This window comes from Peromyscus californicus, unplaced genomic scaffold, assembly GCF_007827085.1.
Source record: "Peromyscus californicus insignis strain IS unplaced genomic scaffold, ASM782708v3 Scaffold_12__1_contigs__length_115047231, whole genome shotgun sequence".
In the NCBI taxonomy this organism is placed as follows: Eukaryota; Metazoa; Chordata; class Mammalia; order Rodentia; family Cricetidae; genus Peromyscus; species Peromyscus californicus.
Genome location: NW_026294413.1, coordinates 13,577,805 through 13,595,431, shown reverse-complemented (window position 1 = coordinate 13,595,431; position 17,627 = coordinate 13,577,805). Strand labels below are relative to the sequence as shown.

The following is a 17,627-nucleotide window of genomic DNA, read 5'->3' as shown; positions in this document are numbered from 1 at the left end:
AGGCTTCCTGCCCATCAATAAAGGAGTTCTTGCTTGACCTGACACCCTGCTGTGTCTGATTGTCTCCAGGTAAGAGGAAGGCTGGGAAACTGGGGAGCAGTGCATTTACCTTTCCTCTTCCAGAAGTTCCCCATGGGTCAAGACCCCAGAAATGGCCAATAGCAAGGCAGGAGAAAAGATAGGGAGGGCTGGCAGGCAGAGAGAAGATATGAAAGAAGAAATCTGGGAGGAAGGATGTAGTGGGTAGCCATTCCAGCTTTGATCTGGAAGTTCCAACCCCCATTGAGACTTCAGCAACTGTCACGCCTACAAGGCGGGGCCAAGGGAGGTGCCTGGAGACCCGAGATCTGGATCAGGGAGCACTCTCAGTTTCAGGACCCTGGATGGTGGAAGTGGACCAAGCAGAGCTCCAGAGAACACTGCTGGACTGCGATACACCTTCCCCAGGCCCCGCGACCTACCTATCCCTTAATTTGTAAGTTACGCCATTAAATAAATCTCCTTTTAACTACGTGGAGTGGCCTTAATAATTTCACCAATATCTGGCGCCCAACTTGGGGCATGAACCCATGACCCTGAGATTAAGAGTCTCATGCTCTACTGACTGAGCTAGCCGGGCTTGAACTGAACTTTGCTTGACAAAATGGTCCTTCAGGTTCCTGATTTACAGAGAAAACTGCAAGACATTCTACAGGACACAGAAAAAAGTGAATGAGAGACTCTGGGCCTGCGGGCTAAAGACTGATGCCCCAACTTTACAAAAAAACTTTAAATGACTGTCCAGGCTGTCTGCTGTCTCTGTCTACCCTACAAGACTCCCGAAAGTTGCTTGCATCCTTCTCCCATTTCTCAGGTAGTATTGTATCCTTCTGAGGTCTTTGATGTGGTTAAAGACTAGATACTTACAATTTTCCTTAGTTATGATAAAAGATAAGTTAGATATAAAACCTTAAACTCACAAAAATAAGATAGATATCTTCTTTTATATTGTAACTATAATTCTTACTCGATAATTATTTTGTTATATATATATAATATTACTATGTTGAATTTTAAACCTTCCTTTTTGAAAAAGAAAAAAAAGGGGAAGTGCTGTGGATATCACTCTATATAAATAAAGCACTGATTGGCCAGTGACCAGGCAGGAAGTATAGGCGGGACAAGGAGAGAGGAGAATTGAGGAAGGAGGAAGGAAAGAGAGAGCGGCTGGAGCCACCGCCAAGACAAGAAAGATGTAAAGTACTGGTAAGCCACGAGCCACGTGGCAAAGTAAAAAATTAATAAAAATGGGCTGAATATAAGAATGAGAGCTAGACAATGATAGGCCTGAGCTAATGGCCAAGCAGTTTAAATAATGTAAGATTCTGTGTATTTATTTTATAAATGGGCTCCGGGACTGGCGGGACTTGGCGGTGGGAGCTGGAGAAAAATTCTCCAGCTACAAAGGGAAGTAGCCAGAGAAGGAGGAGGACTCAGCAGCTAGCCATCCAGCTACATAGCCAGACAAGGTATAAGAAGGAAAGAAAAGGGATACAGAAATTGAGAAAGGTAAAAGTTCAGAGGCAAAAGGTAGATGGGGATAATTTAGTTTAAGAAAAGCTGGCAAAAAAAAAAAAAGCCAAACTGAGGCCAGAAATTCATAATTAAGAATAAGCCTCCATGTGTGATTTATTTGTGAGCTGGGTGGCAGCCCCCCCCCCAAAAAAAAAACAGAACAAAAAACAAACAGCAACATTTTGGCATTTCAATGTTGAGCCATAGAAAGCTGAACAACACAGAAATGCTGAAAGCAGTATGAATAGAGGGCTAGCTTAAAAGGTTTCAGAAGAGAACAATATTAGCATCTTAGCTAGATATCATTCTTATCATATTTTGGCAAAGAATATGGCTGATCTTTTCTCTTGTCCTAAGAACTAGCCTGAAGCTAAATTGAAAATCAATAGATTGTTTTCCCTGGAGGAGATTTCAGGATAGTCTAATGTCCCTGCCACTTGTTTCTTAGTGTCACTCTTGTGCACTTCAACAAAGAGAAAGACCAAGTCAGGTGACAAGAAACACAAAATGTACAGTTTGAAAATAAGAATAGCATTAGATCATTTGAAATTGTAGCAATGACTTGTGCTGAAAGAGAAGAGAGAGACCTTATCTGAAATGGACTAGGGGAGAGGTGCCCTTAGGTCACAACTTCACTCAACTAACTTTCCAACTTGTAAAAGGGGAAAAAGGGCCTGAGGAATTTTCTGCCCCTAAAAATCAACAACAAAACAGTTTCTTCAGATGCAATTTAAGGAGGGCAGTCTCCATCACAAGAGGTCAGTAGAACTTGGCAGTGTTTTCCATGTAGTTCTGGCTTTTGATTTATGAGAATACAAGGTAAAGGGGTTGTGCAATATTCCTCTGCAGTTAAAAGAGTGTCAGCCTGTGTTGACCACCCATGGGAGGTCTTGCCTGATATAAGGAGTGAATGGGGAGTGGGATGGGGGAGGGGGAAGGAATGGGAGAATGGGAGTTGGGGAGCAATGATTGGTATGTAAAATGAAAAAAAATAAATTAAAAAGAAAAAAAAAAGAGTGTCCCTGAGATCAAGTCTGACTGTGAAAAGTCATTGCATGAAGCTGTGAAAGTAAAGCCTGGAATCTGTTAGAGACACCAATGTGTTGGAGATACCAGTGCTGTGGCATACCTGTCAAAGAGTGGAACCAGTCCAAGATAGAAAAGTATGTTGTAAGCAGAAAGGCTGCAATGGAGGAGTCATGACCTCAGGCTACAGGAGTTGGAGTTTGCTCTGTGACATTTCAATTTTACTCAGTCTATTATTTTCTCTCAGTTTCCTCTGTGCCTCAATTTTGGAATGTCAATGAAAGGACCAAGCAGATGCCATAACAGGCTGCTCAGTCTTCTCTCAGAGATCAGGCCTCAATTTCAGTTTCCTGAGACTTGAGCAAGCAGTTTCTGGGAGGGCCATGAACAAAAGACATAGTCCTTGCAGTAGCTCTCTTTCTGCACGCACTCTGACTGCTCAAAGTTCAGCCAGATGTTTACTGTCTGGGGCCCCTCACCAACTTAGAGTTATGTGCAGTACGTGCTTGATCAGCCAGCCCCCATAGTGGCTCAAGGACAAAGCCTGGGACTTGTGCTGGACTGCCCCCAAAGTAATAAATTGTAACCACCAACCAGTAAATTCAAAGGTTACATACCCTCATCCAATTAAAAGAGAACAGAGATAAAATAAACCAATCTGAGTCGCACCCGTGCAAAACTCCCCCAACCTCCCTGGAGGGCTTGTGGATTTTGCCTTTAAAAAGCTAGCCACACAAAGAAAAAGCAAGTTCCTCCTGGCCTCACGGTTACTATGAGTGAGTGCTTTGGATCGAGCTTACCTGCCCGCAGCTTGTAAACAAACAGAAATAAACCATGCTATTGCATTCTGTACTTAAGGTCTGTGGTGATGTCTTTGGGGTTCCAATCTGGGCATAACTGTCAATATGTATTCTGTGCCATTGTGTGTTACAAGTATGTAATTTACTTTTAGATTTTAACTTTACATGGAGTTACAACTAAGACATTGCCTTGAGTCCCAAAGAGACTTTGAGCTTATAAACTATGTTGAATTTATTGAATTTTTTATTAGGAGGTGACTACAAGTCATTGAGGATGAAGGAGTAGAATGTGGTGGTTTGAAGGAGAATAGTGATCACCGTAGAGTTTTTGAAAACTCAATCCCAAGAGGATTGAACTACTAAGAAAGGATTAGGAGGTGTGGATGTGTTGGAGGATGTGTCACTGGGAGCTGCCCTTGAGGTTCCAAAATATCAAACCATTCTCAGTCTGTGTCTCTCTGCCTCATGGGTAGCAATCAAGATGAGAACTTCCAGTTGTTCCTTTGCTCTGCCATTGTGACTGTAACCCCCTGAATCCATAGGCCACATTAAATGATTTCTTCTATAAAAAATAAATAAACAAATATGCACTAAGTCAAGCAATAGCTCTCAAAATCTTCAACTTATTTCTCCTCGGATCTTTGTAAAATTTGAAAACTGAAATAGTCAAATGTGGAGATTCATGAATGTTATTAACTACTGTAACATTATTTAAAACAATGTTACACACTCACTTATACTGATGTACATGCATTTAATATTTTGCCTTCCAATTTTATTTCTTCATTTTGCATTTACTGTACTCATTAAAAATACTACTCACTCATTCCAATGGTGAATGACATTAAATTTGTCATAAATCTTTCATGAAGCATAATTTTGTGATAATTTTCTCACACAATCAACTTAGAGGATGTCTCTATTAAAACATGTATAATTTTTAATTATTTTTATGTATTATTGATTTGTTGGCTGTTGGGAGTGGTACATCATTGTCTTTTATTTTATTGAGGTTAGATTATATAATATATAATCCATAGTTAACTTTCTTCGACTTTTTAATGTTTCCATTGAAATATCTTTATGTGCAACACTTTCTTGCTATTACACATTTTACATTGAGTATTACTTAAGATCTTCTTCATCCATAAGACTCTAAAGTGTGGGAGCCCACAGAGACTCCATAGTGTAGCTTTATTCCATCTTGACTCAAGGTCAGAGAGCTTGTTTTGCCCCACAAGGCTGCATAATTAGGATGCTGTGGCCAAAGACGTGGTTACCAACTGTCTTATAGTTCAAGGCCTAATTACAGAATGCTTTGCTGTAAGGTGTAACTACTAGATGTTTTGAAAATAAAGAAAGGTTTACACTTGTCTGTACTTTGTCCTTGAGAGGGGGAGGTCTTTTGTTTTTCTTTCCCCTTGCTAGTGTATAAAAAGTCAATGAGGAATAAACTCAAGGTGACTGTGGTATTGACACAGAACCCTCCCAATGCTACTCTATGTCTCTGTCTTTTTCTTTTACATTGTCTACATCATTATTTTTTATATCTATTATTTCTTAATCATTTTTCCTCCATTCAAGGACCGTTAGATTGTCATGTGGGAACCAACACTGAAGATGCTAATGCATACCTTCATCCATCGTGTTTGTTTCTCCTTTCATGTTTTTATTTAGTAAATATGTATTTCTTATTTCAAGGCATATGGAGCACTCAGCTTGTTTCCTTCCACAGAGCAATCACATAGCCCAGGCCTTTTGGTTTATACATTGTTACCTTATCTCTTTCCAATGTTAACTACTCATTAAAAGTTTTCTAACTTTAAATAATTCTGTTTCAGATCACATTTGACATTTCTCTCACATTCAGTTTTTGTCCTTGTTTCTTAACCCATGACATGCATTTAAACACTTACCTACTGAAGCACAGCTCACATATATCAGCAATAATGTATTCTTTCGATAAATTTTTCTTACATAATAAGAATGCTACTTTACATTTTAAAATACATTCATATAGTGCATAGAATTTTTAACATTTCATGGCTACTATTGAATTATGTATGTACTTTTTGTTTCTTTGCAGGTAGACATCAAATAACAGACATTTTATATCATCACTCAGGTATTTATTAGATTTCTCTACGGGTTTATAAGAGAATATTAATATGTCTGATGATAGAAGTAATATTTGTTATTGTGTTAGATGTGAGGACTTTGCACATGGTTTGTTGATTATTGCTTTTCAAGGCTTACATGTGTTTATAATTTATATGATTTGAAGTGATTTTCTACAACCGATTAATTTCATTTCATATCTTTCTGTACTGCAATATTTCTCAATCATAGTATGTTATCTACAGGTAAAAATGTCTAAATTAATGAATATTTAGAAAATTTTGTTAATTTAATGATATAATTGATTCACATATTAATAGACTCAAAACATTAAACATTCTAAAAATTTTAAAAAAATGTTTAATAAATCAACACCAGAAATGAGACTGATGTCTTTGTTTCAGTGATGTGTCAATTCAAATGTATAATGTCAGTCTTTAAAACTACATATATCTTTAAAAAATAACTTGTTTATTGTGTTAGGTTAATTTGTTAGTATATTTATTTTTATAGATCAATCAATGTTGTTACTAATAATGGCCAGTGAAAGATGGCATTTTGAAATTGAAACTCAGAAGATTGAATTTACAATCTACTCACATTTTGGGAATATAAAATTTGAAGATATACCACAAGATATGGTGATTATGGTACCTGCTATAAAGTCTCCTACCTACACATGGCAGCAAGAGTTTCATAAACCATATCGCTTAATAATGTACATTCAACCTATGATTTTAGATGTTTGTCTGGATGTTTGTTATATTCCATGAAGATCAAATTAGTAAAACTTAGTCTCATCCAGTATCTTGTAGCATGTAGAAATCCATTCCTATGATAGCTGATGTGATTTCTATGCTTTGACCTATATAAATCAAAAATTACCTAAAAATGAAGATCACAAGAAAGGATGTTTTCAGTTCCTCTACAAATTGGACATTGATTTTGAGCATACTTGCTCATCTATGTATTATTTTTATCAATGTTCTATAAGGAAGTATGGAAGAACAAAAGAAAAATGAATCAGTTGTGAATACGCAGCAAGCAAAGTAATTGAATGTGGATCAGGGAGAGAGAAAGTGCTAGCGATGGTGGGAATCTGTGGCATTCTGTGGCACTGCGTCAGGGAAACTAAGAAGAGAAGAATTTAAAATTCAGAGCCTCATTTTCTTCTAGAAAAGAAGAGACAGAAATGAAATATCTCTTGATTTTGGCAGTGTTAAAAACTGACATTGTCACAAAGTGATCCAAACCTCATCCATCAGTACAGGGCACTGGGAAATATGAACCTCAGGAGTACTGTGGATAGTTCATCATTACACCAAGTATACTGGAAATAGTAAGACACTTTTCAATGTAAGCAAGTATCATTATTTATTTAAATGCTTAAATTAATGCCACATAGTGGAAAATGTTATCTCTGCATTGGTACAATTTCCTTAATAATATTATTCTTATTCAGGTGACTGTGGTTTCAAAGCTTTTAAAATACTGAAATGTATTGAAGTCACTAATAACATTCAAAATCAGGCATAAAAGCAAGGGAAACTGCAAAATAAATAACTAAATAGTAATTGCAAACATCACATAGAGCCGAAGTAACTAGATTAAGACTAATTATTTAATGTCTGTATCTATTTATGTCTGTCTATCTGTCTGTCTGTCATGTTTGTAATTTTACTCATGCAACACCACTACTGAAAATAAATCCTGCACCCTAATAGCAGGGATTTTTGTAGTATTTTTAGGACAGTACCAATGATATTTCTTTGTATAAATGTGCTTCGAGGACAACTGATCTTTTTTGCCCACCTCATAAATGTCAAACCTTCAGCTGCAATGGAAGGTGATGTGTTCATGCATCATCACGTTCCTCTTTCCATGGGATAGATAATGGCTTTGCTCCATGGGAACCACACACTCATGCTGCCTCCTGTGATCGTTTGCCCACTGCTGTTTCTCTCAGTCCATCATGTGTCCTGTGATGTGAAGCAGTGCCTCTGTGAGCACTTGCGGCATGTCTTCTGCACACTGTGTGTAGTTATTTTCTCTCCTTGCCTTACCATCATGCAGCTCTGTCTGTCACCCTCCTGTCATCTGTCCTCTGAGGATATCGTCCTCAGTCCTGCTCTTACAGTGAGCATTGCCTCAGTGCTCAAGAGTGGGCTGTGATCCAAGACTTGAGTGTTTATGAATGAAAGCCTTTGCCAATGCTCTGACTCATCCAAAGCATATTGAAATTTCACATTAATACAGAGCCCTGCTCAGATTTAGATATTTCCACAAAATTGACTACAAAGAAATATTCTGAATTCCTGAAAATTTTCCATGTTGATTTAGAGGTGGGAGGGAGCATGAGTAAAGACTGTGATAGAGTTGTTGAAAGAAAGGAATTAGTGGGATAAGGGTATTTATAGAAATAGAATTAGTATAAGGAGCTGCCTCAATGGGTTATAGAGGCTGACAAGTTGGGAGGTGCAGTGTAGGTCAGCCACTCCATCCTTGGAAAAACAATGTGTCTGAAGGCCAGCAAGCTAGTGCCAGAGTGATGCAATATAATGTGAAGGAAGAGGAGGCTGGATTTTGTGGTTTGCTTGCTGTTAATTCCTCTTTTTCTCTTCTCTCTTCTTCTTTTTCTTAAGTTTCTAAACATTATACTCCAGTAGCATGTATAGAATATTTATTTATACACAAACTTTACCAATTTAAATGTTCTTCTTACCTAAAGGCATCTTCCAAGTTGACCTAAAATAAATCACCATGCTTTTTTTTTAGCATCCAGAGTGCTTCTTTATTTTATTTATTTATTTATTTATTTATCTATTTATTTATTTATTTATTTATTTATTTATTTATTATTTTATTTATTTATTTTTTTCGAGACAGGGTTTCTTTGTGTAGCTTTGCGCCTTTCCTGGAATTCGCTTTGGAGACCAGGCTGGCCTCAAACTCACAGAGATCTGCCAGCCTCTGCCTCCTGAGTGCTGGGATTAAAGGTGTGTGCCACCACCGCCCAGCTGCTTCTTTATTTATAGAGAATTCAGTAGGTAGGGATAGATTCATGTTGTGTTCCAAATCATAGATCCTATCATTTATGTTCCCAGACATGTGTTTTACTTCCTCTTCTATACCTTTTAGTCATCATTGATAAATCATAACAAACCAGTTATCTTTTACAATAATTTTTACTCATCAACCATAACCCAACTTTCAGACAAATCTTGTAGTTTCAAAAACAACTAGACAGAAAATCTCCAAGCCAGCCTGGTCAGACTGCTTTGTCCCAAGCAGTGTATTATTAACTCTTAATGATCAGTGTGCCCAAGAAGAATCCTCAGGCCAAAGCTTCTGCAGTTATTAGTCAAATTTTGGCATAAGACAATGTTTACATTTTATATCTTTATAGAATTTATTTATATGTCTAATTCTGACATTTTGTTCCTTGGTTATATGACATCACAGTGGCCTTGTACAAGCTAACTTTTCTGAAGGGAGGTCCTGACACGTCATTCTTTTATCATCTTTCCACACCATTCTATGCCCATCAATATAAGGCCCTGAGTAGGGCAGAGGTCACTCCAGCTAATCTAACTTTGTTGTGGTATATGGCACATAATCACCTGAGCATAGAGGAGGAAGAGGCTTGTAATCTGATCTTCAGCCAACTCCTCTAGCCCACTGAATCTTGTTGACCTTTTAAAGTTTACTTTGTTTTGATTATCTTCTTCTTGAGTAAGTGCAAGGGTGGAAGTTTTAAGAATATCTGCAGAAGGTGGTGGCTCACACCTTTAATCCCAGCACTCGGGAGGCAGAGCCAGGCGGATCTCTGTGAGTTCAAGGCCAGCCTGGTCTACAGAGCAAGATCCTGGAAAGGCACCAAAAGTGCACAGAGAAACCTTGCCTTGAAAAACAACAAAAACAAAAACAAAACAAAAAAGAGTAGATAAGGATAATGCTTGTGTTTTGTAGAATATTGGTTACATTATGATTAAATTAAACATTTTTGTACCATTGACTTAACTTAATTAACTGTGTCTGGGTGGGAAACCTGTATTACACCTGATTCCAAAGTACATTAAGTTGTTCTCATTGTAAACATGTATAAATTACCTAGTCTTGGGTGGGTTTGGTAAAACTTGTACAGATATTTTTCTTTTTTTTAATTAAGAAACTTTTTATTCATTTAACATAACAACCAAAGATTCTCCTCTCTTCCCTTCTTCCACCCCTCCACAAATTGTTCCCACCCTCAACCCACCTCCATTCTCTCCACCAAAAAGGTAAGTCCTCCCATGGGGAGGCAGCAGAGCCTGGTGCATTCAGTTGAGGCAGGTCCAAGCCCCTCCCCCTGCATCAAGGCTGTGCAAGGTGTCCCACCATAGGTACTGGGCTCCAGAAAGCCAGCTCATATACCAAGGATAGATCCTGATCCTACTGCCAGCGGCCCCTTAAGCGGATCAAGCTACACAACTGTCTTGCTTATGCAGAGGGCCTAGTCCAGTCCCATGGAAGTTCCATAGCTGTTAATCTAAAGTTCATGAGTTCCCACTAGCTTGGTTTGGTTGTCTTTGTGGGTTTCCCCATCATACAACCCATAGCTCCAGAGAAGCTTGCTAACAAGGAGGACCCTAAGAGGGATACATGGATCATCCTGTGAAGGGGAAATAGATGAGATCTCCATGAGTAAATTTGGGGTAAGGGAAGACAATAGGGGGCAGAGGATGGGGGATGAAAACATAAGGGAAAGGGATGTTTTAGATGGAACAGGGACATAGTGAGAGAGCAATGAAAGAGATACCATGACAGAGGGAGACATCATGGGCATAGGGAGAAACCTGGTGCTAGGGAAATTCCCAGGAATTCACAAAGATGACTCCACCTTAGACTAATAGCAATATTGGAGAGGGTGCCTGAACTGGCTTACCCAGTAATCAGACTGGTAAATACTAACTGTCCTCATAGAGCCTTCCACCAGTAACTGATGGAAGCAGATGCAGAGATCCACAGCCAAACACTGGGCCAAACTCAAGGAGTCCAGTCAGAGGGAAGACGGTTCTATGAGCAAGGGGCATCAAGATCATGATGGGGAAACCTACAGGTATTTTTCTTAATGAATGATGTAATTTTTTACTTTGATTTATTCTGCAAAAAGAATAAATAAAAATTTTGTAATAGGATCAATATATTTTGAAACAAAATTTGAGGATGCAATTATTATTTAAGTGTTGTAATCAAATATAAATTTATTTGTATTATGATATTTCTATCAATTTAGGTTTATATACAAAGAACACTTTATATTGAGGGGTAGAACATCTCCAGTTTTATTGAGACAATTTTCAAAGTTTTTTTTTTGTATGTTATTATCTACATGTTTTCTTTGAGTCTTTTAAATACATTTTACATTAAAAAAGTAATTTGGAATGTAGAAGTAGATTCTTTCTTAATGGCAACATCATTGTTTACGTTTAAATATTATAAGTAATGATAACAGTTTTATGATTTACTAATATCAGTATTCTGTCATGACAGTCACTATTAATTTTACATTCCAGGAATATTAATTTGTGTTTATATTTACATTTACCTTCCACTAGTATGTGAAAAACATATCTGTAGCTGTAATTGAATTATATACCTGTTACTACAGGCTTAGTTAAATATTTGACATACTCACAATACTTTAAATGTCCTTTACATGGTAGGAAGAATATAATATTCTTACTTCTATTATTTTCTTTTATAATTGTTAACATGTATTGTGCTCATGTTAATATATACTGTGCTTATTTTTCTAGTTTTTAGAAAGGATAGAGCTAGACTGTGTAACAGCCATTCATAATCACTATGGAAAAAGTAGAGCAGAGCCAAACAACCTGGAAAATGTACACTGAGGAAAATCCAGTGCCAAATGAGTAAGCAGGCAAAATAATGTTTAAAGAGCATTGTCTTGTTGTCCAATTTACACCTTGGTTCAGGTGCAGTATGGCTGCCCCCTGCTCTCCACATTAGAACACTAACTGAGCAATCAGCTAGCTCATTGTGGATTCAACTGCTGTTTCCAAACACAGGATGCCTGCCTCCAAAGTCGGTGTTGCTAAGTGCCTGATTACACTTAGACAATAATGGGCTGCCAAGGCATTTCTTTCCTTCAGCTTTAGCACTAAAGCCAATAGACATTCTGTATGCAGAGCTGAGCAGAGGCTAACATGGGCATTGGCAGATTTAAATTAGGTTGTTTCCACTTAATCTCCTTTCCTACACACATTTATACCTTAGTGGATTAAGTGAAAGATCTCTAGAACCCAAATATTTTTAAGAGAATATGTAAAGATTCAGTAAAAATAGCCCATTATATATGTCTATATTCATCAGACTTAAAAGTAACATTAAGCTCTTCACACATCCAATTTCACTTAGCCAAATGATAATACCTCTTCCAGGCATATTTCATTACAATTAAAACCCTCACAATTGTTTCATGAAATTTGTATTAGATATTCATAAAAAAACGTTTTTGCTTTTTTTTTGTTCCAGCACAGATAAATCTGGAGAACATAACCTAAATTATTCTGTATTTTGTCAATAAGATAAAATTGCATCATTTCCCTCTTCCCTTTCATCCTTCTAGATCCTCACATGCACTCCACTTTGATTCTATTCCAATTCATGATCTCTTTTTTCTTTAATTGTTGTAATATATGCAATTTTGTGTGTATATGTTAATATTTTTACTTATACTTTCTTTTAAGCAGAAAGACACAGGAAAACATATATTGTATCACTCTATTAACATGTTGCCAAAAAGCAGTCAAATTACAGACAGCAGGTACAAGAGCGATTTTCAGGGAGTGCCGTTAACAAGTGCTTGTGAGTTAAGTTAATGCACACAGAGACTAACAATGTACGACAAATTATGAGATTTGTCAATTTGACAGTTCAGATTCATGTAACACTTGCGACTTATACATGATTAAGGCGGTAAATACATTACATCCCGACTGAAGTTTCCCCTCCCTCCACTCCTCCCATTTCCCCCACAGACCTCCCACTCCCCGATATCCGCTCTCTTCCCTTTCCTCCATTTCCTTGAATATCCTTCATTTCCATTCTTTAGAAAAGAACAGGCCTCCCAGGGATATCAACTACACAGAGCATAGCAAATTACAATAAGACAAAACAAAAACCCTCGTTATCAAGGTTGGATGAAGAAACACAGTAGAAAAAAAAAAAGGTTCAAGTGTAGAATAAAGAGTCAGAGATACCTCCCACTATCACTGTTAAGAGTTCTATTAGAAGAGCAAACTATGCAACCATAGCACATGCAGAGGACCTAGGTCACAGCCATGCAGGCTCTCTGTTCTTTCAGTCTCTGTGACCTCTATGAGCCCAGGTTAGTTGATTGTGTGGGTTTTCTTGTGGTTTCCTTGACTACTCTGGATCTTATAATCCTTCCTTCCAGTGTTCTTCAGGGTTCCCTCAGCTCTGCCTAACGTGTGACTGTGGGTCTCTGCATCTGCTCCCATCAGTTGCTGGATGAAGCCTGTCTGATGACTATTGGGCTAGGCACCAATCTAGAAATACAGCAGAATATCATTAGAAATATTTTCATTGGCATGTATTTATTCATTCATTCTTTCATTTATTTTGGACAATCAGTCATGTTTGGTTTTATCCTAAATCTCTGGGCTAGATGGCCAGGAACCAGAGGCAGGATGTTGTCTATATTTTACTATACTTAAAAATATATATTAAACTATGAAAATATATCATGACCTTTTTGTCTTTTAGAAAATTCAATCCATTTTTCCCTTATAATTCTTTTTCCCCTGGTGATTAACATCAAGGGAGTGATAGTGCAAAATTCTGTAGACAAAAATAAAGATAGGGCTGTAGGATGGCTCAGTGGATAAAAAGGGCCTGCCACCACTCCTGATCCAGGTGATTTGAGTTGAATATCACAGACCCACATGGTGGAAGGAAGAGACTTTCAAAATGAAGGCAGAATGATTTTAGTAGTAATTCCAACAATCCTTGGTAAAAGTAACAATTTTAATGGAAATACATTTACTATTACACAAGAAGAGAGTCTTTGCCAGTGACACATCCAATAGTGAATTAATATCCAGAATATGCAAAGATCGCAAACCAAAGTCTCAAGAAAAAAAAAAAAACACTAATAAATAATGGGCTATAGATTTGAAAAAAGTTCTAGAAAGAAGAAATAAAAATTGGTAAGAAATATTTAAAAATATCTTCTTATCATTAAGGAAATACAAATTAAAACTACTCTGAGAATTCATCTTATCCTCTGGCAGAATGGCTAAGATTAGAAATAAAACTCACAGCAAACTGTCCCAAGAAAGCATGGAAAGGAAAAGCCCTACTCACTGTTGATAAATTGCAAACTGCTGAAGCCCTCTGGAACTTAATTAATGCAGAGACTCCTCAAAAAGCTAAATAGATCCATATGATCCAGCCATACCACTCTGTTGAAAGCTTTCTTGTCTGACTACCTTTGGACCACCAGCCTCCAAATAATGACCTAGAGACTTATTATTAATTATGAAAGGTTGGTCTTAGCTTAGGCTTTTTTCCAACAAACTCTTATAACTTAATTTCCCTACAACTTTCAATCTACATTCTTCCATGGGGCTCAGTTAACTTGTTCCAAGTCTGGTGGAAAATGCATGCCTAGATTCCTCCTCCTAGTTTGTATCTCTCTGCCCAGAAGTTCCTATCTTCCCTGCCTTGCTGTTGGCCATTCAGATCTTCATTACACCAAACACAGCAATGTATCTTCACATAGTATACAAATATCCCACAAACCATTCTTGGGTGTATTCCCAATGTACTCATTTTCCTCTTAGTGATACTAGCTTCAGCAAGTTGATTATTGCAATAATCAAAACTGTAATCATCCTAGATATTTCAATTGATGGTTTGCAAAAATGTGGCATATATATGTATATATATATATATATATATATATATATATATATATATATATATATATTTTATGTTCAATTGTAAAGAGAATTAAATTAATGAAATTTAATTTACAATTAACCAAAGTTATGGACTTATTTCCTTATTCAAGACACTAAACAAAATGTCATGCTCCTTCCAATGAACAAGGCATTAGTGGTTCTATTACCACTGTCTTCTTGCCAAAAGACAGATAGGTTGAAAAATCAGGACCATGCAATAAAAGGACAGTCATTCATTTCCTCCAACAATCATATGTGTCATGCAAAGACTATCTGATTTCTGAGTCAATTAAACATTCAGTAATTATTTAATATTTTAGATTAGTTTCCAAAATTTCATTTTTCCCATTTCTTTCACCTGGAATTCTAAACCTACCTAAACAATGACAGTATAAATGTTTTAGATTCTCATGTGGTTCACTTCTATTTCCAACATCATTTCATCTATCTGTGCATCTTTATTATCTTCCATGTATTCAGGGAATATTTTCTACCACTTCTAATAATTTGTATGTCTTCTGTCTGATACCATGAAGGGTGTACGAAAATGATAGTCCAGGTGCTTTGTTTTGAAGAATTCCTGGTTAGTCTAGGAGGTCATTCTTCCATTCTTCTGTTTCTTTGCTGTGCTACAGATCAAATGCAGGACCCAGTACAAAATACCCAGGTTTTCTGCCACTGAAAAATATCCCAAACACTGGTCTTTCAGTTCTACATTTTTTTATTGGATAAGGAGCAACCACACAATCTTAGTACTGAAATTTCACTGATATAATGCTATTCACCTACCAAAGCATTTTTAAAATGACATATAGAATTAATCATCAGAGGTCTATATTGTAGTAATTACACACATTATTGTTAGCTCAAATTCTTGATCATTAAACTATATTTCACTTCAAGCTATATCAATGATAAGAACATCACTTATATTGAAATAATTATTGAAGGAATAATTAATGAATCATAGCTTTGCTCAGCCAGGACTTCACAAAGAAATTTTGTATCAAAAAAACCAAAATAATAATAATAATAATAATAATAATAATAATAATAGTAATCAATGCTTATAAGATTTGATTTGATCATATTACCAAATCTTTATAGGGATCCATATATAAACTTTTGTAAGTTTGTATTAAATTTATTAAAACCTTAATCCATTTTGGTTAATTTTGGGGAATGATCCTTTTTAATAAATATATTTTAAGTCATGAAATTAATTTGAACAATATCACAGAGGCTTATTAATTTTAGTATTTGAATTTCTAAAGTATGTGAAAATTTCTACCTGTGTATATAAAGAAAACACAGAAACCATTTAAATGGAACAAGCTTGGCAATTTAAACATTACTAGAGAGAAATTATGTCATATAAAAAGAGATAATACATCTTTGTCACTGATATATCATTCTTTTCATTTCTAAATTTCTCAGTGACTTTTCAAAAACTGAAAAGGAACCAGGAGATAATTGATAGAGGCTTTTGGACAGAAGTGGATCAGAGAATTTGTTAAAATGAATTTGATATCATTTCTGGATTTTCTATTTGTGTATTAAGATTTTAATATTCTTTAAATATTCATTCATTATTTTTAGCATTGTGTTTTATCTGTAATAACTTTGAAGTTACCTAAATTATTCAAATGGGAAAAAGTCCTTTTTCTTTTCAGATTTCTTAGAAGCTAAATGTACTAAAGCTAACATTTCCCATATAGGCAATGGCAACAAATTTGGGAATCATGCCAGACCATGTTCAGCCCTTGTTCTAACACGTAGTAATTATATGATGATGCCTCAGGTTTTCACTTTTGTACTATTCAACTTTTTCATTTGGAAAACAGAACTAATAATTACCCTGTTTCATCACTTCAGTGGAATAAACAAAATGACACAGCCTTGAAAGTAACCAGTGCCTAGCACATCTCCTGTAACTACAAATGTCACATGTCTCCTTCAACATCTGCAATAATGCCTCCCCAGTATGCTCTTCTCCATTAAAATTAAAACTCCCAACATTTACTATTTAACAGTCTACAAACACTTTTCCTTATGTCTTAGATAAATGTGGGCTCCACTCCTCACCAAAAATACTTCCCTTTGCAACAGATGAGACCACTACAGAAAAGAAAAACCAACCAGTATGCAGTATTATGGAGCCCAATCACAATGGATGCATCTAAAAACAAACAAAAACAGAACAAAACAAACACAAAACAATCAATAATAACAGAAAACAAAGCAAAACAAAACAAAAATGTTGCAACGAAGGGTCAAGGAACATTGAAGAAGAGAGGAAGAGGGGGCAAACATATTGTAGAACCAGAGTTTCAGCAAATTTCCTTTGAGATTGTATCTCCCAGTAATATCAGGCACTCCATACGTAAAGTCCAACCAGCATCAAACCTGATCAAAGAAACAGATCAAAAATAACACCAATGGACATGTCAAAATGGACGGGGAAAATCTCATGATGGCTACCCATGGAACTACACACACCTGCGGAATGCTGGGAGTGGGAGAAATAATCTTCCTGTGGGAAGAGCTCTGTCATTGGTTCTGCCAAACAGTTAGCCCTGCAAAGTAAAAATGTACATACTAACATCAATTGTTATTTTTTAGGGGATATGTATGTATATACATATACATATTTGCATACAATAACAATTACTGAAAAAGAGGCCATGATTTTGAAGGATATAGGGAAGCTGTATGTGTGGAGGGGCACAGGGTGTTGGAAGGAGTAAAGGAGAAGGAAAAATGCTGTAATTTTAATCTCAAAATTAGTATTTTAAAGTATTGCTTGAGAAGCCAGTATTGTAGCATGCAACGGTCCTATCCTGGTTAAGACTATTTGATGTCTTTTCTCCTGAGAAGTCTGTAAATCACCTTACAGCACTATGAAAACTAGTGAAGAAGAAGTATAATTGTTGCTTTTAAATAGATTTATCTATGTCCTGTGACCAAAGTGTGTGCTGTCTTCAACAGTAGACTGTGACCTTATATATCAGTTAGGAAGACAAGGGAAATGACAATAACCTATAATATTTTGGAGACTTTGGCCATCTTTTAATTTCTAGAGACATATTCCGTGCCTGGTACTTAGATTCCATTAAGTAACCACCTTCTCTGAGGGACA

The 17,627-nt window shown here is 36.4% G+C and overlaps 1 long non-coding RNA gene across 2 annotated transcripts in view; it reads right to left on the bottom strand.

The window, feature by feature from the left end:
* Nucleotides 1–10,749: 10,749 nt before the first annotated feature.
* LOC128107060 (uncharacterized) overlaps nt 10,750–17,627 on the bottom strand; it is a 44,597-nt gene continuing 37,719 nt past the window's right edge. Inside the window, exons 5-6 of one of the 2 annotated variants that reach the window (XR_008216939.1) lie at nt 16,988–17,064; nt 10,750–13,072 (exon numbers count right to left, since the gene is read on the bottom strand). This is a non-coding gene — a long non-coding RNA (uncharacterized LOC128107060). Of the gene's footprint in view, nt 13,073–15,679; nt 16,895–16,987; nt 17,065–17,627 lie in introns of those variants that run through there. The other variant, XR_008216938.1, reaches the window with a different exon arrangement.